This window comes from Acipenser ruthenus, chromosome 18, assembly GCF_902713425.1.
Source record: "Acipenser ruthenus chromosome 18, fAciRut3.2 maternal haplotype, whole genome shotgun sequence".
In the NCBI taxonomy this organism is placed as follows: Eukaryota; Metazoa; Chordata; class Actinopteri; order Acipenseriformes; family Acipenseridae; genus Acipenser; species Acipenser ruthenus.
Window position 1 is genome coordinate 18,961,191 of NC_081206.1, and position 21,704 is coordinate 18,982,894.

The 21,704-nt window shown below is 38.2% G+C and overlaps 1 protein-coding gene across 1 annotated transcript in view; it reads left to right on the top strand.

Annotated features, from left to right (window-relative positions):
• The first annotated feature begins 1,295 nt into the window (after window positions 1–1,295).
• Window positions 1,296–21,704, top strand: part of LOC117422238 (inverted formin-2-like) — a 30,291-nt gene continuing 9,882 nt past the window's right edge. Inside the window, exon 1 of the mRNA XM_058991408.1 lies at window positions 1,296–1,503. The gene's annotated coding sequence lies outside the window, so the exon portion shown is untranslated. The remainder of the gene's footprint in view (window positions 1,504–21,704) is intronic.

Sequence of the window (21,704 nt, forward strand, 5' to 3'; positions counted from 1 at the left end):
TAACAACATGAGGTTGACATAAACAACAGTTAACAGTTCACTGATAACAAACTAGTAGGCAGAGGCCTCATGCAGGAAAGCTGGGGCTCAGTAAGCTCCTGTGCATGGTTCTACTAATCTATCACTGGTACATTTACATTTTATGCATCCACATTACTGTGTTGTATATATGCTTTTGGATGATATCTTCCTAATCTTCATGATCAATTTCTTCTTAAACAATTGCTGACAGCTGGAGTACTTCCACTAGCCACCAGCAGACTGCTCTGAAAAAGAACGTGCAAAGAAAATAAATGAGAAATGGCAGATTCACTGTGGTATTCGTCATGCATGTGTCTGTATGATGTACTTTTTAAATGTGTATGACAGTCATCCCTCCAGGACACTTTCCCTGGAACAAAGACTTTAAATAATTATTCTCCAGCTTTAAGGTGTCTTTTATGAAGCTGACTGCAGAAAAGGGACATTAATTAATAAGCATGGTAAGTAATGATATAAGCAACACTGACAATATATCAAGCAGTTAAGAAAATACTTTCTAACCTTTGGGTATTGATAGTTATACAGCAGTCCTCTTTTCATTGTGGACTATAATTCAGCATAAAATGATTGAGCAGTATTAAATAGCCATTTGTTCAGAATAGATCCATTCAGCTCAGGTATATTTATTAAGAGTGAGGCATAATGTATTTTCCCTTGGGTATTATTTTGACCTCATAGAGATTGAGTTTTGTCTAAAGGATATACTGATTCCATGGACTATGCATGATTTTAGAACTGAGATCCCTTTAATTCCAATGAAGAGGACAGGTAATCAGGCTTCACGGTTTGTTTGTAACTAGATGAAAAGTAACTTGTATTGTAAGGAATATGAAGATATTCTACACCAATAATGTGACATACGAAACAAGGTCTTCAGCCTTCACGCCCCTAGAACGAACTGTCCCCACCTCATTCGTATTATTATCCCCTGCTGTATAATACAGTCCTCTGATGGATATAGTGGATGCAGTTATATGTACGTCAGTACTGTAAGTTGCACATTTTGCATGGGTCTGGAGAAGCAGTTATCCGATTGCATTGAAACCTGGTTTTAACATTATTTAGTTTAAGTTATTCATAATCCATGCAAAGGTGTTTTTTTTTATTTTTAGTCTTTATTCAGGGTATGATTTTAAAATGTGATGGACATTGGATAGAAAGGACAGAACAGATTTTTTGACAGACAAAAGCACTGAGTCTGGTGCAGCTGCTTACTGAGCAAGGAGGAGTTAAGCTGGCTTTGGAATCGGGCAGTCACACCCATATAGAAAAGCGAGCAGTTCCAGTACTGTTCTCTGCTTAGTGTTTCCAGCACAGCGGTGGAGGAGATTTATTATAATGTAAAAAACAGGACATTTACATTTCAAGCCAATAACATTCTGAGTGGATCTTAATAGACGCTTCAGAAGAAACTGCTTTTATCGATAGACTGTACTTTATGGTATAATCCTACAAAGTAAGGTAAGATGAAGCGCATTCAACATTTTCTAATCACCTTTTTTTTTTAACTATGTTCACTTACTCTGTATTGTTTACTATTGCGTTGGCCACAGATCTTAGTATATTATCCAGAGAGGTTTAAAGAGAAATTGATACCGTACCGTAGGTGATACGGAAACCTGGTCCGTTTTCAATTATCTGCTGATAATTTCGATATCCATAGTGAAGGTATTTTCCTTTTCATTGATTTCAAAATCTTTTTTGTGTTCTTTTTTTAATGAAAACTCTCATTACAGTGTATTTTACAATGTGTTAATCGGAAGGATGGATTCCCCTAATCATAATCAATAACTGTTCCTAATTGTAGTCTCTGTCACGGAGATGTTGCAACACTCCCACTTTACCGTGATTTTGTTTACTTGTTCTCAAATAAATACATAAATAAATAAATAAATAAATAAAAGACGATGGTCCATTTGATAAGCACCGTTTCTTGAAAAAGAAGCGCTGCTATACAGCCGCGGTGATGGGGAAAGTTAGAATTTGGTCAGAAATATGAGTCATGGAGTAAGAATTTCTGAATCTCTGCGATGAAGAGAAAATTAAATAGTTGTGAGTGCAGAAGGTTCACGTATAAATACTGTGCAGAGGGACAGTCTGCAATGTTCTGAACTGCACAGTAAAAGTATAATCAACAGTGTGTGTGCATCTTTGCCCAATACCGACCAGAAAAGCCGTTTTTGTAGTTTATCATGAAATACAACCATGCAACACATAAAGCAAAATGAAGAGACTGAATGGGAATAGTGGCGTTAGCGGTGTGAATTACCAAAAGCATGTATTCCGAAATAATATTTCGGCATCTTTATTGCTTTATTTTGCGTTATATACAAGTCTCACAATAACGCAGTAAATATTTTTGCTTTGTGGCGATAATGCGCTTCTGTATGAATGGTGTGGCCCTCACTTATTAATTTGCTCAGCAAATGGAATCCTTGACGTGGATTGTGTCGTATCTCCCTATTGCAAACTGGTTTCAGTTACAATGGGCAAGACAGACGGTCTGGTATTGGCAGCTGATGACGTGATACATTATCCACTGTCAAGGTTGGAGACATTCTGCTTTTTGTCAACATGCTAATGCTCTGTCTCTTGTTTTCTTTGATGGCAGATACTGATTTAATGAAATGTAAATGCTGTTTTGTATTTGTCAGAGGTTCTCTTGGCCTTTGGTGTTGGATATGATAGCCCCAGGGGAAAGGTTAGGGTGGGGTCATCAAGCTACACATTAAGGTACATGCAATATGAAAATGAATGAAGAGTAAAATAAATTACAGCTGTAATTATGGAAAGTGTATTTACACAGTAGCACAATGGAACATACTAAATTAAGTAACTTAGCCTTATCATAGCAGCACAGTGTAAAATTGGCCTCCAGTGCTGTAACGCATAGATGGATATCTGTTTGCTTGCTGTTACTGCATGATATCAACTTTTCCTGTTGTACTCCTAATAAAGTCAACTCTTCACTGGGGTCTACACAAGCCATAACACAGCGCTCAGAGGTCAAGATATGCAAATAGATATGTATTGACCCCTTGTTTAGACTGGAATAATGCCTGGCCTGAAACTGAATGTTTGTACAGCTGGCTAACTGTACTGTAAGTAAATTAAGGGCCACCCCCAAGGACTCCATCTGATGTCACAGGGTGTGTCCAAGTGGACTAAAAATTGCACAGCAATAATAACAAAAATATTTTACTGTAATAAGGTCCTTGTTTTTTTTTTTTTTTTAATATTATATAAAAATTGGCCAGGAAATGATCAGTGTTTATAAATAAATAAAAACTGGGTGGAAATAGACGCAAATAATTAATTCCCCAGGATAATATTGGAGAACAGATGGAAAAGCAGTTCACATGCTTCTATTTGTTGTGAATGTCATGATCTGACAATTAACCTGTTTTAGTACACAATACATTACACATACAGCCTTGTAATGCACAAAATAAGGATCTTTTATTTACATAAATGTAACTATCCCGAAAGGACCAAAGGAAAAGGAATTTGGCCTACAAGTGATGGACAAAAGTGAAATCGTTACTATGGAATTTTATTCAACTTTAATGGCATTACAGAGTGAGTATTTGCACAAATGAACATGTCTCACTTGTGCAGTTTTTCTCTTTAAGGTTTCCTACTTTGTATCCATTTTTGTGAGCACCATCTTTAAACAACATTATCTATTCATATTATATCATAAACAACCTACTGAAGACTGAAGTTGTTTAAAGATGGCACACCCATAAAGTAATAGGAAGTATTACATTAAAACTATCAAAAATTGTACATGTGGACCTACAGAGGATTCAATTGACATGGGAAAAAAAGTTAATTTTGGCCATCACTAGGCAACATTTCTATCTTCTAGAACCTTTTCGGGTGAAAAGCTTTTGTGAGGATGAAAATAAAGGGCATTTAACTGGAAACAACTATAAAACTAACACAAAAAGAGCAGCAATGTTTAGTGAAGTAGCACTTCAAAAAATCCATGCAATGTTTGCTAATGTGTTGCCATTCAAGCCCTAGAAGGGATGCAATGAATTCCCTCCATGTCCTACCCTCCACGCCCCTGCATTTTGGGGATTACAATGAAATGATGAGCGAGATTGTCTGCTAGCTAGCAGCCCAGCACATCGTTTCTAATATACATAAAATCAAAACCTGTATTCAATTTTACTCTTATTTTTGAGTTGGGACTAATGAAGTCTGTGTTTGAAACTGTTTTTGTTTTGTGAAAGTTGGCATGCACATGTAACAAGAAGATATACAGCAGTCTGTGTACAAGTACAGTCGGTCATGTTGCATATTGTTGTGTATCTTCAGAGCCGTTAATCTAATTGTAATGGAACTTGGTATGCATATTCATTGCTTGAAATGCTTGTCTATTTAAGAATATTTCATTAGGATGGTCCTGGAAGAGAATAAGTGTCCTGGGTGGCAGTATAGACGCAATCACAGAGCTGAATTCCCCTGGCACACTGTCTAAGTGGAAACCGCTGTGTCCACTGTTGAAGTTTCCTGTGATTTAAGGCACTGCAGTACATGTGTCACAATTCATTTCACACACCAGCTTGATTCGTCATAAGAACATAAGAAAAGTTTGAGAACAAGAAGAGGGCAGAACCGTGTGATTTTTTCAGTGTTTCCAGGTTCTATATAAACAGATTAAGTACATTGATGTCATGTTTCATCTTTTTTTATTTAGAATTGAGGGCTTATAAAATGTTTGTAGGTATTCAGTGGCTACCTCTACTCAAGTTGAGTGTACTTTCTCTTGCTGTCTTTGTATGACAGCCTGCCGGACACAGCAAAGAGAGTGTGAGAAGTAGAGCCTCAACTTGATTAGAGGTAGCCACCAAGCACTTAGAAACATACATGATTGTTGCTGAATAGCTGTTCACAACTCATAAACAAGCTAATAAAGGTCTAGTACATACATCCTTTTTCATAATTTGGAGACTAGGGTATTTTGTAATTTTACATACAATGAATTATCCAATTTTGTGGCCAATCAGTGTCCTGGCCAATTATAAAATACATCTTTTAGTAGTGCAAACCAGTGTGGTGGTTGAGTAGATGAGGACAATTTGGCTTAAACACTCTTTTAATTTTGGTCATCTGGTTTGGTCATCATCTTATTATTAAGGTAAACAGGAACACCTTAAAGACATACAAATTGGTTACTTTTTTTTTTACCTCCCTGCAGCCTGTACTGTAGTAACATGCCCTGTCATACATATCAAACTGCATAAATACAATGTATGTGTTTTTAGTCATTTTAAGGGAAATTATTTTTGCCTCAAATCTCTAAATTCTTTATTTGACATGAATAGAAAAGACACCCGTGTACACCAAAATCCTATAAACATCCAAAAGCACTTGGTAAATTTTCTAATTGCTGCAGAAGTATATTTAAAGAAATAAGATACACATTTACTGTAATACGTACATTTTCTATTTCAGAATTGCGTTGTTAAGCAGGCCTTGGTTAGCCGCCTCTTCATTATAAACAGTTCTGCTGTCTAAAGTGACTGTACATTTGAACGCAACAGAAATTGGTAGATTTTGGTAGACTAGCACCCATCACTTTCTCACACCTGGGTGTACACTGGCCACCAAACAGCTGAACTCACAACACTGGGGAACACATTAATGAAATGTTTGCCTTCTTGCTAATCTGTAACATGGCAACAGTGGAAGAAATATAGAGCACTATAGCTGTGTTCAGATGAATTAAGCAGGGTGCACATACCCAATGTTTAGAAAGTTACTTTCAAAAAGTAATCTGTTACAGTTACAAGTTACTTCAACACAATAAGTAGTAATACAGTAGTGGCTAAGCACAGGGAACTGAGCTGTTAATTTGAATTGATGATGTATCTTGGAAACTTCTCTATCAACAGCCAGTCCTTGGTAATGAATGTACTAATGTACCATTTTCTGATCGTTACCGCAGCAAACCTGCACGTCTTCTCTGGTGATTGACATTTCTTTGTGTTTTGTTGAGTTGTGTTATTTTGGTTGTAATTTCCAGGAATACACAGTGTTGTGGTCTTTCTATGGCATTGCTGTAGTCTGTCAGGACATGGAATACAAAAGTACTGCTTTAAAATCAGGTAACCAGGTGTCTGCTTTGTATTACAAACAACCAGTTGCAGAAAATGGTCTTTGTAATGCCTGCAATGGTAAAATCTGACTAAAACTAAGTTTTATAATTATTCAAGTTCTAAATTGAACCAATACGTTCCCAAAACAAAGGTTTTTGAAGTATTCCTGGGACAAATATTGAAGTATTTAAACAAACTCCTTGAAAAATATTCAAAGGCAAAAATGACCATGTCAGTATTCATTCCTATAAAATAATGTAGAAATGATTGTATCAAAAACATGCAAAGATAACCAGTGCATAAATGGCACCTGAAATTAATAACACGCATTCTACTGTACAGAAGAATGTCTCTCTCCTTTGTGTATAAGGGTACCGGTTCCATTTTACTCCAGATTTATTTACTGTAATATAGCACTAATTCAAATATTTTATGATTTTCATCACTATGCTCAAGGTCATATATTGAACCTTTGTCTTCTCAAGGTGTTTTGAATGTTCTGCATGAATGTGGCTGAATTCTCCAGATCCTCTTATTGTTCCCCACAGGGAAGCATATCCTTGTGGGGGATGTAACTTACTGAAAGACTTCATAAGCTGTTTTGACCTTAATTTAAGCTAAAAACAGTTAAAAGGATGCGTGAAGCTGAAGGTCATTAAAGAGGAAAATGAACATTTGATGGCCAGCCAGGCAAAAATACAAACAATACAGTTCAGCTCTTTTTTACCCATTTATAGTTTGCTGACACAAACAAACAAAACAAGTCCCAGCTTCCTTTATTATTTTAACACATGGCCAGAACAGCTTACTGCACAAACTGCTATCTGCAGCCCATTTATATCCACCTGACTATGGAGGGGGCCCTGAAATAATTACATTGAATAATAATCCCCCTGGTTTCCCTCTTTTCGCACATGATGGGAAAGGAACCAGGGAGTTGTTTTTTATTCAGGGATATGGGTTTTAACCATATACCCACTGTAATGCTTTCTTTAAGACCTGTATAGGGCACCTGCCTTTAATAAATGTCACTTATTTAGGCCTGTCCCTTTAAACTGTTCTGGGCTGGCTGGTACAGTCTGAGAGAGAAAGAGCTTAATTATGTTTTAGCTATACCGGTAAGGGCGGAGGAGAAGAGTAAAACGATTACTGTAATCTAACAAGCCTGATTAGGTTTAGGTTTATGTGCAATGTGTGTAGTTTGAAACCAGGAAATAATCTGGACTGTGTAGTTCGGAAGCAATTAAATACATTTTACATGAATGGTGATGACCCACAATCCTGTGTGTTTAGACGGTGGATCATCGTAAGTCAGGCCTACCAGAAAATACACCTTACACTACAAGCCATAAACAATATTTACATACGAGGGTCCCTGAGTAGTTCACCTGGTAAAAGCACACTGGTGTGGTGTGCAGTGTGAGTCATACAGCCAGGGGAGTGCATGTCTGTATCCTAGCTGTGCCAAGTTGATGGTCTTCGCTGGAGATCCCAGAGGGAGCATCATATTGATGCTTTGCAGGTTAAGAAGACAAAACCAACAGGGACTGTTTCTCCTGGCCAGATGCCTGGTAAGCTCAAGCAGACACCTGCAGGGCTTGCCTTTGTCCTCCAAAAGGCCGGTAGCTCGCTGACATCCGCTCTTGAGTTCCTGGGTATAAAAGAGGCAATTGTCGTGGCTGTGGGACTGGAGGACGCCCACAGACCTTCAGTTCTCCTGAGCTGTTTGGTAGAATTGCTGTATTAGGGAATGTTATTGGACATTCTAAATAGGGGAGAAAATCAGGGGGTAAAATGACTGTTCCCTCTAAATTTATTTTAAAAACCCACAAAAAAAACCAAGAAAAAAAACAATATCTGCATATACATTTTCCTATGAAAAGGGTATTGTTGCTATTGCATCAGTTTTAATAATGTTTAAACTTGATTTCCCCTGCTTCCTAATTAAACTGCTAAAAACAGCAATGCTTGAATTATTTTCTTGTGAGCGTTCTAGAAAACAGATCACATTTAATTATGATTCACAGTACTGGGAATGGAAAGAAACCAGGAACAAAACACAACGTTGTCTGAACAAGAGTATCAGGTACTGTCTCTAGTTAAGACTCCAGGTGGGCTATCAGTATGATAAACAAGTGGCTCACCATCTACAGTATATCCACTGTATGTATAGGTAAAAGAGAGTGGTGGACAGACAGAGGACTGATGCACAGGCACATTATATCCCCAGATTGTGATGCTTAATAATGTGTGCTAAAGAATGTACAAGCCAAATTTTATCACAATTTCATAAGCAGTTCTGTGTCGTACAAGAGTGATGCATTGATTCTGGAATCAAAATCATTTTTATTCAATCACATTTTATGTGTGTTAAAAATGACAATTACCAATGATAGTCACTGTGGGAAACTGTTGATATTCATGCAATATCGGTGAGTCATATAGTCAGGGGAGTGCAGGTTGACGTCCTGGCTGTGCAAAGCCGCTGGTCTTCACTGGGGAGTCCAAAGGGAGCATTGCATTGGCTCAAGCACTCCTGAACATTGGCAAAACCAGCAGGGACTGTTTCTCCTCATTGGCCAGGCACCTGGTGAGCTGAAGACGACACCTGCAGGGCTGGTCCTCCAGGGGTCAGTAGCTCGCTGATTTCCGCTGGATGTAAAGAGGAGATTGGCTTGGTCGTGGGCTCGTAGAAATGACCACTGACCACTGACGCTGCGGTGAGGGAACATAACTGGACATTCTAAAATAATTGGGTGCTGTAAATAAAAAAAAAAAACGTTTCTTTAAGGATTGAGTGATTGAAGTTGCAGATGAATAACATTCAACATTGATCTTATAAATTCATAAAAAATAGAGATTTTTTGCTCATAAACAAAAAGTGATATTCTTAAAACTGTAAATCCACAGTGTCATCACACCAGGCGTTCACAGTATAATCGCACAGCTGTCACATTCTCAATTCTGCACCGTTTAGAGGCAGGATGTCAGGATGGTTTCCAGACTACTAGCAGATATTTTGGCACAGTTAATTTTTCTAACATAATAAATGGAACATACTCTATAGGAAGAAATACATTATTATATCTGAAATGCCACGTACAGTAACGTCAGACCTGCTTATTACCATTAACATCACCCTCTGCTTAATAGCACATTGAAATGTTTTGGCTAGGATATAATAGAAGTCGATGCAAGAGTCAATTTGTGGCTTCTTGAGTAGTTTATGTAAGTATATTATGTTATGCTTACTAACACAGCTTTAGCAATCTAGAGCTTTCTTTTTTCATTGTGTTAATTTGGTCACTAGATTGTGCTCCTTTGTGATTTTGGCACACGTTTCTTAAGTGTAAATGGTAGTTTAGTTTGCTGCACATGGAAGCCTTCATATAGAATTCATCAGTCAATACAGTTCCACCTCACTTCATATCAATGAAAGCATAGATCTGGACAAGTAAGTTGCTGGTTGTTGTAAGCTACAGAAATGTTCTAATACAGCATGCAGGACACCGTAAGGGGATATGCTAAAATGAATGGAAAAAAAGGAATGCCCATTGAAAATAATGGAGAAAACAGATTGACAGCTAAAAATCCCCAAACTCATGTTAAAACCCTTTACACCATTAGTCACTTTTTTATGGTTTTCCAGGCCTGTCATTCCATGGTAAATAGCTGCCATTCCAAGTCATTCCACTTTTTTTGTGTGTTTTAGTGTAGCGGTTGTTTAAAATGAGTTTTGGCATTTTAAAGATATAAGCTGTCGTTATGTTGTCTCTGTTATTTTCAATAGGCATACTCTGTAAGTTATATGTGTACAGCTTTTTGATGCTTAAAAATATACTATATTATACAGGTACAATATTATACCCTAAATATTTGCAACTTCATACTATTTGTTGATAGAACTGGTTGTTTTAGTGGGTATGGCAGTATATCATGGTTTAATTGGTACCATAATTAAATAAACAGCAACTTGGTATGCATTTCATTTGTTTGTCTTTGTCTGTCTTGCCTCTCTTGTGAAACATTTTAATCTCAATGTTAATTAAAAAAAAACATTATTGCATGTCCTACATATTTAAAAAAAAACAAAAAAACAAGTGAAACAAAAGCCACAGGATTAAACACATTGCAATTTGCAGTGTAAATTAAGTAAGAAATACCCATTGAACTTGTTGTGCCCGCCTCAGATTATTACTGATTGGTCTTACCATGGAATTCAGCTTTGTCATTGGCTCAGGCACCTGCCTCTCTGACTGAAGAACAGTGGAAAAGATGAACATAGCCAATCTACCACTGGAATTAAAATGTATTTTTGGGTCATTTTTTGGAAACTTTTACTATTAGGGAAAAAAAACCCTGCATAGAACACACTCAAGCACAGAACAAACATTTACTGAGTTAATGTTGGCAAATAACGTATGTTATGAAAATATTAAGCTGCCCCTTAGTTACAGCACATTTTTTCAAATCTGTACTGCACAGTCAAGTGTGCCTTGTGTTAAAAATCTCTAGCTGTGCTATGAGAGCCCCTTGGCTCAGTTTAATCCAATGATATATATATATATATATATATATATATATATATATATATATATATATATATATATATATATGGTATTTAAGATTATATTTATGTGAGTGTAGAAAATCTACAACCTAACTGAAGAACAAATCACGGTTTCAGCCACGGTGTTCCACCCTTAGCGATCAGGAAGCGCTTTGATAACACAATTTAGTTAATGTCAATCACGTTTAAAAGTCATCCATATGAGAAGGAACAGAGAAGGGCTACTAGGCTGATCCCAGGACTTATTGAGCAATAAGGAAATGTTACAAGAATTCAATCTCTTCAGCCTAGAAGAAGGGACTTGATTGAAGTTTACAAAATCCTTACTGGTATTGATAAACCAAAGACACTACTTCCAATTTAGCACAGAAAGTAGAACAAGAGGGCCTAAATAGAAGCAGAGTTAAAGTTTAGAACAGAAGTTAGAAAACACTTTTTTACACAGAGTTATGAAAGCATGGAATACCCAGGATAATTCCAGTAGTAAGATCTAAAACGCTGGAATGTATACAGCATTCTTGTGTTTTTAGCTGTTACAGTGTGTGGTTCAACTACACTTTACTGATTTTTTTTTGTGCACATATTTCAGCACGAAATCACTTGTTGGTATTTTATTCGTAGACACTAGACAAAGAGAAGAAGAGATACCTTTTATTGGACAAACTAAACAATAATTAGTCACAAGCTTTCAAGATCTCAAAGGTATCCTCTTCAGGAAAAAGAGAGCTTGACATAATGCTTTGACACTGCAATTCTTCCTTTCAGTTTACAGTATGCATGTAAAACAAGTGTATTTCCCCTCAGAAACTCTAACAGAACCATTTTAATAAGCCCGTTCGTGTGTCTCTCTGAATTCTCCTGTTTGCTTAGTTGCCGTAAATGATACCCTATCTCAAGAGGTTCTTTTTGATAATTGTGTGATTTATGTTCAGCAGCACATGAGAGGCAGACACCAGAGAGACATCCACTCACTTCTAAAAACAACAAGACTAAAAACAACAAGATCCACTATAGTTTGAGAAGCTCCCACAGGGCCTAATCAATTCGATGTGCATCTGCTGTAGCTTCATTCACTGAGGCCTGTCTGATCTTCAGTACCCACACAAAGCCCACCTTTTATGAACTTTTGTACTTTTCTTCACTGTTTAAAACCTCTGTTTTCTGTGTTTCTGCTTAAGCTTGTTGGAAGAGAAAAAGCCACTGGTGAGCATTGTGTGGTAGAAGTTAGCGTTATTAAAGCTTATTAGAGTCTCTGATTTGGATTTTGGTTCTTATTTCTAACAAGCATCTTTAAAATACACTATTAAGCTTCAACATGAACATCAAACCTCATGTACATATCCCAACAAAGGATCTTCAAGAAAAATAGAAAAGAGCAAAATTGCACATGTAGGCCTACACAGGGAAAAAATAAGAATCTGGCAAAAGTTAATTTGTGCAAATAAAGTGAAACAACTTCAAATAGTAAATGCTCCATTTTTGGCTGTCACTTGCTGGCAACATTCCCATCTTACAGTCTACATTTTCTACATTTACTTTGAGTCTACATTTTCAGAAATGTGTGTCAAAAATGTGAAGGATGCCAAGAATGCATCACAATTTCTAATTAGTCAGCAATTATGCTAAATTAGGATTATTCTGATAATGCTTGTGATAGAGAAGAAAGGCCATTTCACACACCAGTGAACAGGATGCGCTTTACAGTTAGATAAGCACGGCTTTTCCTTTTTTGGCCAGTGTCCCCTTCAGTTCCATGAACTGGAATGATCTAGCAGAAAAATCTACTGGATATTGTTGTTTTAACCCTTTCTGTACTGGACTCACTAACTCACTATGAAGGACTATGTATTGCACCTTTTCCAATTACTTTACATTGTGAGTCAAGCAGCTGTCTCTCCAGACCAACAGTACAGCATTGTTACTTCCACCCATAATTCAAATACCTGTTTGGTTCTTTCAAAACCTTTCAAAACTACACATTTATAGTGGATTGATGTGCATGACATAGACAAATGATGAAATAATGATATTTTTTTACATTCCCATTAGTATTTATCACTGTGAGTGGTTTCTGTTGCCCAGTGTGAGTTATCCCTTATCTCTGTATCTGTCATTACCTGGTTTTGAGCTTGTTTTCAGCTTTTCTAGAGATTCCGAAGTGCTGGCACTGAACAACCTTCTGAATTCAATTCCAATCATGTGATTATTTGACCTTTCAACCTACTCTGGAAGTAGACATTATAGGCTCTTTATAATATTCAAAAAATGAATAAATGAAAAAAGATATTACTGTAGTAAATTGCAGACTTATAACATATCTTATTCCAAATCAATACTTCGATAAATTAATACAAGCATTTTACATTCTTTGTTATAAAACTAGACAAGTGTATTGGAAAGATCAGGAGTGTATAAAGCATTATTAAATCCATAGGACTACAATGAATAGGGACTCATTTTAGCCAAAACCTAATTCCTCCTTGACTGTATTGGAGGAAATAACAAAGGCTGGAGTGATTAAAATTTCTGGTCAATTAGCAATAAGAACCACATGACCAAGGCAGATTAGTGGTGTATATTTTTTTTTGTTTAACTTATTTGTTAGATCTACTAAGAAGTGATTTCTTGTTTTTACTGAAGTGATCTAACTGGCTATTGTTTTTTTTTAAGGCATTAAAGGTTGTTACCCGTTCTGCATTCAGCATTCTGATCAAAGACACAATCCCTTTTATGTCTGAAAGCACTTGTAATTTCCTAACAATCCCTGTTCTAAAATCAGATGAGCATTTTCAACTGGAATAACATTATAAATTCTGAGCTGAACTGTTTTTAAAGCAGAACTGTATTGAAGTAAGCTGATGAAGGTACTATGAGGTGGGTGAACGTTGTTCACAAAGACATTTTCTGAACTGTCCACTCCCTTGATTTGTTTCTTATTTCCAACTGGTCCATATTCTTTCAAGGAATATATTTTAAAATAAAAGTTAAAATAGGGTGCTATTGCTCAATTAATGTTCAGTGATTTTGGAGGTAAAAGTCTTCAGCCCTGTTTCCATCCTGTCTCTGTTAATTTACAATCCCCCTTCCTCTGACTGAAGAGGTATGTTAGGGTAATCAACGGCCAGGCAGGAAAAAATAATCTTAAGAGTTATGTTGTGCACTTTTATTGACAAGAAAAGCAAACAAAACAGACACTAGGCACCACTGTACTCCTACATAATTCTTCCCCCTACCTAACTAATCTTTCTTTTGTGTGGCCAGGTTAAATTTGCTCTTCTTCAATTGGGTCAGGTCGTCCATTTAAACACACACATTGGCCTGCCCAATTGGACCAAAAGTTGGAAAAATGTTACTGTTCAAGAATGGGGTTTTAACCTCATTCCTGTCAAACCCACAAATATTAATACATATTTATAATATTATTATTATTATTATTATTATTATTATTATTATTATTTATTTCTTAGCAGACGCCCTTATCCAGGGTGACTTACAATCGTAAGCAAATACATTTCAAGTGTTACAATACAAGTAATACAATAAGAGCAAGAAATACAATAACTTTTGTTCAAGCAAAGTACAAGTGTGACAAACCAAAATTCAATAATACAGCAGATAATAGTGATAGTTACATCAGGATATGATTAAATTGTGATAGTTACATCAGGATGTGATTAAATACAAAGTACTACAGGTTAAACACTTGGCAGATTACAGTATTCTGAAGTACAGGATTAAATGCAGTAAAATAGGGGGCAGATAAGAGCAAAATAAAGCACATTTACATGAAGGGTGATAGTGTCCCAGGATACAAACAGAGGAGTTCTACAGGTGCTGTTTGAAGAGGTGAGTCTTAAGGAGGCGCCGGAATGTGGTCAGGGACTGGGCAGTCCTGACATCTGTAGGAAGGTCATTCCACCACTGCGGAGCAAGGGTGGAGAAGGAGCGGGTTCTGGAGGCAGGGGAGCGTAGCGGAGGTAGAGCCAGTCTTCTAGTGCAGGCGGAGCGGAGAGGTCGAGTGGGGGTGTAGGGAGAGATGAGGGTCTGGAGGTAGCTGGGTGCAGTCTGGTCAAGGCATCTGTAGGCTAGTACAAGAGTCTTGAACTGGATGCGAGCGGTGATCGGGAGCCAGTGGAGCGAGCGGAGTAGTGGAGTAGCGTGGGCGAAGTGAGGCAGAGAGAACACCAGGCGGGCAGCAGAGTTCTGGATGAGCTGGAGCGGACGGGTGGCGGACGCAGGGAGGCCAGCCAGGAGGGAGTTGCAGTAGTCTAGGCGGGAAAGTACCAGGGCCTGGACCAGGAGCTGGGTAGCATAGTTGGTGAGGAAGGGTCGGATTCTTCGGATGTTGCTCAGGAAGAATCGGCAAGTGCGTGCCAGAGTGGAGATGTGCTGGGAATAAGAGAGGCAGGGGTCCAGGGTGACTCCAAGGTTCTTAGCTGAGGAAGAGGGAGAGAGTGTGGTAGATCCCAGAGGAACAGAGATAGAGAGATCAGAGGAGGGGGAGGAGGAGGGAAAGAAAAGGAGGTCAGATTTAGAGAGGTTGAGTTTGAGGTGATGCGAGTGCATCCAGGAGGAAATAGCAGACAGACAGGTAGAGATACGGGAGGAGATGGTGGAGTCAGAGGTGGGGAAGGAGAGGAAAATCTGAGCATCATCAGCATAGAAATGGTATGAGAAACCATAGGATGCGATGAGGGGGCCCAGGGAGCGGGTGTAGAGAGAGAACAGGAGCGGACCCAAGACTGACCCTTGGGGGACTCCAGTTAAGAGAGGGTGAGGTGTGGAGGTTGCTCCACGCCAGGTTACCTGGTAAGTGCGGTTGGAGAGGTAGGAGGAGAACCAGGCCAGAGCAGTGCCAGAGATCCCCAGGTCAGCAAGAGATGATAGTAGAATAGAGTGATCAACAGTGTCAAAGGCAGCAGAGAGGTCGAGGAGAATTAGGACAGAGGAGAGAGAGGCAGCTCGGGCACACTTAAGTGAGTTGGTGACAGACAGGAGGGCGGTTTCAGTGGAGTGAGCAGAGCGGAAGCCAGATTGGAGAGGGTCAAGCAGAGAGTGGTTGGACAGGAAAGCAGAGAGCTGGCGGTGTACAGTCCGCTCGAGAGTTTTGGAGAGGAAGGGTAGGAGGGAGACAGGACGGTAGCTCTGGAGGGAGGTGGGGTCGAGGGTAGGTTTTTTGAGGAGGGGAGTGATAGAGGCTTTTTTGAAGGCAGAGGGAAAGATACCAGAAAGTAGAGAGGTGTTGAGGAGGGAGGAGATGAAGGGGAGTAGAGCAGGAGCAGCAGCTTGAAAGAGGTGAGTGGGGAGGGGGTCCAAGGCACACGTGGTGGGTTTGTGACCCTGGAGCAGGGAGGAGAGGTCAGAGTCTGAGAGGGGCAAGAGGGTGGAGAAGGAGGGCGAGTGAGTAGGGGATGTAGTGGGTGTAGGGGTTGGAGCAGGAGGGGGTGCGGGGGAGGGAGAGGTGTTAAAGAGTTTGCGGATATCTGAGATTTTAGAAGAGAAGAAGGAGGCAAAGTCATCAGGGGAGATAGAGGAGGGAGGAGGAGGGGGGAGGGTTTAGGAGGGAGGAGAAGGTAGAGAATAGTTTACGTGGGTTGTTAGTGGAGGCTTGGATTACAGATTGGAAATAAGCACATTTAGCAGAGGAGAGAGTAGAGGAGAAGGAGGAGAGGAGAGTGTGGTAAAGGTCTAAGGCAGCAGGGTGTTTGGTTCTCTTCCATTTCTTTTCAGCAGATCGCAGTGTGATTCTTGCCGAGCGGAGCGCAGAGGAGAGCCAGGGATGGGGAGGGGAGGGGCGAGCAGGTCGGGAGGTGAGGGGACAGGGGGAGTCGAGGGAGGAGGTGAGTGAGGAGAAGAGGGTGGAGGTAGCAGAGTCTACGGAGAGTTGTGAAAAGGAGTCAATAGGAGGGAGGTGAGAGAGAGCAGTGGAGGCAAGGACAGAGGGGGAGAGAGAGCGGAGGTTACGGCGAGAGGTGATAGTGGGGGTAGGAGGAGCAGGGAGAGGGGGGAGAGACAGAGAAAAAGAGATGAAATAGTGATCAGAGAGGTCCAGGGGGGTGTCCTATATATGCATAATACTTAAATAAAAAACCCTAATGTTGAAAATAATTAGGACAACCATATGTTCTCAAATATCAATTGTATTATTTAACTGAATACATTAATACACAGTATGCAATAACCAGGCACTGCTCTCACATTGTTTTCTATGGTGGCCAAACTATTGTTTAAATGTGTTATGTGAAAAATTAAATACTGTTCTGTTTTGTCATTTCAAATTTAAACGGAATCTTCGGAAACTATGAGAAACTGTTATCATTCCATAACAAGATTGTTCTGAGAGAAAAGGAAGTTAAATGTTTGCAATGGAGGTTGTGTGCATGTTTTGTCTCAGTAAAGGCTGGAACTATGACAACTATGCAAGCTGGAAACAATATACCCTGCTCCCTCCTGTCTTTGATTATATGTGGTGAGGATTTGCAGCCTTGCCAGACTGCTGGAATTCAAAGCATTTTGATCATGTTGAAACCTATGAATCACAACACAATAGCAAGCAATCCTCTCATAGCTGCCAAATCATATCTCCAAATATTTACCAGAAATGTCTACAAACCTAGAATCTGTTTTTGTCATTCAAGTATAACGTAATATTTAACTCAAATTCATTGAAGGAAATTTTGATAAATGGTATATATATTTCTGTATATTTTTTATCTCAACCCTACCCAGTGCTGTTTTCTCATTCATGAATTACTCATTCCGCTTCAAAGATAGTGCTGCTATTGTGATTGCTCACAATAAGAACATAGGACCCATCCACAAAGCTTTAACTGAGGAGTTACCAAAAACAGTGCTCTGGATTTTTAGGTGGCTCTTTTTTAATTCATACAAATGCAACAAACAGATTTAAAAACTTCACATTTCCAAGTAGGGTGTTGTGTCATCATTAATACATGACCCTCAAGCGTCTGTACAGTGGAACCTGTAAGGTGATTTGGTCATGGATCCCATTCATCCCATAATGTTATGAAACTGTGATATGTGTATTCTGCCTTATAACAAGAATGAATCTCCTAGTGGAATGGCATTATTGGGTAAATGGGAGGCACGACCATGTTGTCTTATAACTGGTTCTGTGATGTTAAAGCACTGCATTTCAATAGCATTGGCATTCTCTGGGTAAGACCAATAGCTTAACCAAGGCTCCATACCACAGCAGAGAGTGTTGTATTATTATTATTATTATTATTATTATTATTATTATTATTATTATTATTATAAATGAAAAGTTTGCCTGTTATTTAAAATGACAGTAACACGTTATGAAAGTGTCTGTAATTCAAATGTAAGTACAGTACATATAAATAAGCGTATAATTTATTGTTAAATTAAAATTAAGTAAACAATATTTCATACTTACCCCTAACAGCAACATAAATACACACACATTTTAAAATACCACCAATATGATCAAATATGGAATATATCCTATGTTCTATTTGAATCACTGGCCCTTAATTTTCCCTGTAACCAAAACAATTCCAGTAGCAACACCAGTATGCAATCTAAAACTGCATGTCTTTTTAAAGTTCTGTCTTGCTCTCTGGAATCGATGTGTGGCAGCCATCTCTCAATGGCTGGCTTTGTTTCCCATGCCTAAATGGAAGTGGTTAAGAGTGAGTCAGGAGTTTCTGTACAGTTAGTGCTGAGATGGCAGATGAGATTTCGATCATTCCCTTAAGCGTAGGGCTGTCACTCTCCTGGAATCCTCTCCCATCATGGATGACTTGTAACGGGAACATTTATTAGGAAGAATAGCATTGAAATCAACGTACAGGTACAGTATGTCTTTAATGGTATATATATATATATATATATATATATATATATATATATATATATATATATATATATGTATATATATATATATATATATATATATATATATATATATATATATATATATATATATATATATATATATATACACACAGTGTAATATATAAGGAATTGAAGCTTCTGCCAGTAGTTCATTGCTGTGCAACTTTCAGGGGCACTGTATACCACCTGGATACTTCTTATATTTTTAATATCCTATATTAAACTGGTAAGAAATTACTATTCGTATTAGTCTAAATGGTAGAAAGTATCCCAGTAGCTTCGAATGACATTTTCTTAGTGTATACCGTTCTTTTGACAGTAAAACAAAGATATAAAGCTGCTAGCTTGTTGGTAATAATTGGAAGCGGTTCATATTACAATTACACTCAGATATTGTGTTTTTTATGTCTGTGTTAAGATGCTTTGATTAGGAGTTCAAGACCTACAGTAGCTGCCTGACACAGGAAATGTAGGCTAGATCAGCCAGTGTCTTATACTGTATTAGTAAACACCCGAGCCAAAAAGTTAGAAAATAAAAATAAAATCACAGCACTTGAGTAATTGCAGTCTGAACCACATTATTAAAATGATAAGGGGCAAACATGTTTAATTTGGAGGTAAGACATTTGATATTTTGAAAATATAGAAAAAAAAATTGTGGGCAAATGAATTTATAATGAGTAATGGCATCGATGTGAAAACATTTAATCTCCAACTGATGTGAAAGCATCCTACTGCGTCATTCTGTATTTGGCTGATGTGCCTATATTTCTCAGTTGCTGCAGATGCTATTTACCCTAATTGTATATGGTAATGTAGAATATTAGGTTATAGAAACTGGACTGTTCTGTTTAATTCTTTAAAGAAGTCCATCAACACATAACTGGAATGTGTATCCATCTTGTCAAGGTGGAATGTATTGAAGCTTCGGGGGACAGTGCTGAATAAAACCTACTGTATCACAAAAATAAACACCCTATAAGCCAGGGGTGGCCAAAGTTGGCTCTTTCACTCCTGGTCTTTGTTCCAACCCTGTTCTAAATTGTTTAATTGAACCAGTTGAACCTCCATCCAGACCCTGAAGAAGTTCATCATCAAATTGTACCTGTTAAACCAGGAGTGGAATGGCGCTCCAGGACCGTGATTGGACACCCCTGCTATAGGTGGTGTAGTGGGGTAATTCAGAGCCTTATGTCTTCTTCTGGTGGCCTGGATTCAAATCCAGGTAAGGTAGCAGGTGAAACGAATTCTGTGGTCTTAGTGAACACAATGAAGCACTATAGACTGTCTGACTTGAGAGAAGATGTGTTCAGGGCAGTCTGAGCTATAAGCACTGTGCCTGACTGTTGTCCTCACAAACACCAAACTAAAAATAAATAAATAAAACAGATATAGCTTCTCTCCAGACAGGACTTCATTTTCTAGGGAATAGCCCAGGCCCTTGCTGGCCAACACCACCCAGCTAAAACTGGCTCTAAGTTGAGAACCAGCAGCAGCCAAACTGGCATGTACATTTGGGTGTGCCGCTGACATGTTCCAATATAGTTAAAATGTCTTTCAGTTGCTCAGTAATGAGTTATTTAAACGGAGAAGTCTGTTCTTGGAGAGACGTGTTTCAACAAGCCTACTAGGACAGTGATCTTCCACATTTCTTTAATTGCACAGAACCTTGTTCATGAAATGTTTGCCACCTTTTGGTGACCCTCAATGATAATAATGAGCTGTGTTTTGAGTACTACCTTAAAAACTCATCTACACAGTTTCTCCTCTAACCCACTTTCAGCTGAGGAAGGGACCTACTGTAATTTACAGACTACAGACGTGCTCAAATTTGTTGGTACCCCTCCAATAAAACTTACTACAAAAATAATAATAAATGCATTTCCCAGTGCTGCTGGGCAATGTCCCACCTTCCTGACTTGTATCTATCATTGATTTGTTTTGAATACTTTAAAACTGCCCCAACTACTGCGTGACAGCACATTACTACATTTCGATTGGAGACTCCGCTTGCGAGATTTAAAACGAGATTACAATCAGGAATGGAGGCTTGTTCGTGGGATTTAAAGCTGTATTACAGTTACCATACAGAGGATTTAAAACAGAATTGTGACAAAATGTACAAAAATGCCTAATTATTTTTATATCACCATTTCCCTCATTATGATAACCTTCTCAGTCCCTGCGTCAATATTAAATAGATATTGGGATTTTCGTTTATGATAGGGTTTTTGAGGCTGGAAACTAGAATACGTGATGATCCCACTTCAATGTATTCAAAGTCCCAGCACCAAAAAAACTTACGCCATGGCTTTTGAAAACTCACAGCAATAAAATACAACAATAATAATAATAATAATAATAATAATAATAATAATAATAATAATAATAATAATAATAATGTTTTGTATTCCTTCACAACTTCATAAGGTGGCCACTACTGAAACAAGACAGGTTTATACAGCACAGGAAAGTTCAAAACAAAATCACAGCGTTGCAATTTCAGGCCCAAACCCCATGATACGAACCATCTCTATACATACAGCCCGATATGTCTATTTATTTGTATTCATAAAAATGTAATCAAATTAAAATAATTCCACTTTGCTGTGTACATTGCATGAATTTATATTTTTCTGAAATGCTTAATTCAGCTAAGACTTAATTGCATAGTGGCCTGAGTGCACATTTGCAGTTTAAGTAGAATTGAAAATGACAGTTTCAGCTCTCAGATGATAATTTACAAAGCAGTCAGGTACTGTACATCACTTGTTTAACCAGTTTGAGCTGAGCCTAAAATACAATCGGATATTTCAAATTGGGAGAACGGTGTAAAATCAATTACCGACTACTAAATTTATATATTAAAAAAAAAAAAAAAAAAAAAAAAAAAATATAGCATGAATGGTACCGCAGCTAATGGTAATAGAAATGTAGGGTAGGGCAGATTATTAAACTGTTGTATCAAACTTGTTGGGTGTGTAGCACCACACCTGCAATGATATAAGTGTGAGATCAACTAAGATGCATTTATTGCCTTCTCCCACCTGTGGTATTTGTTGTAAGGGATCATTCATATGGATTTATCCTTCCTAAGAGCA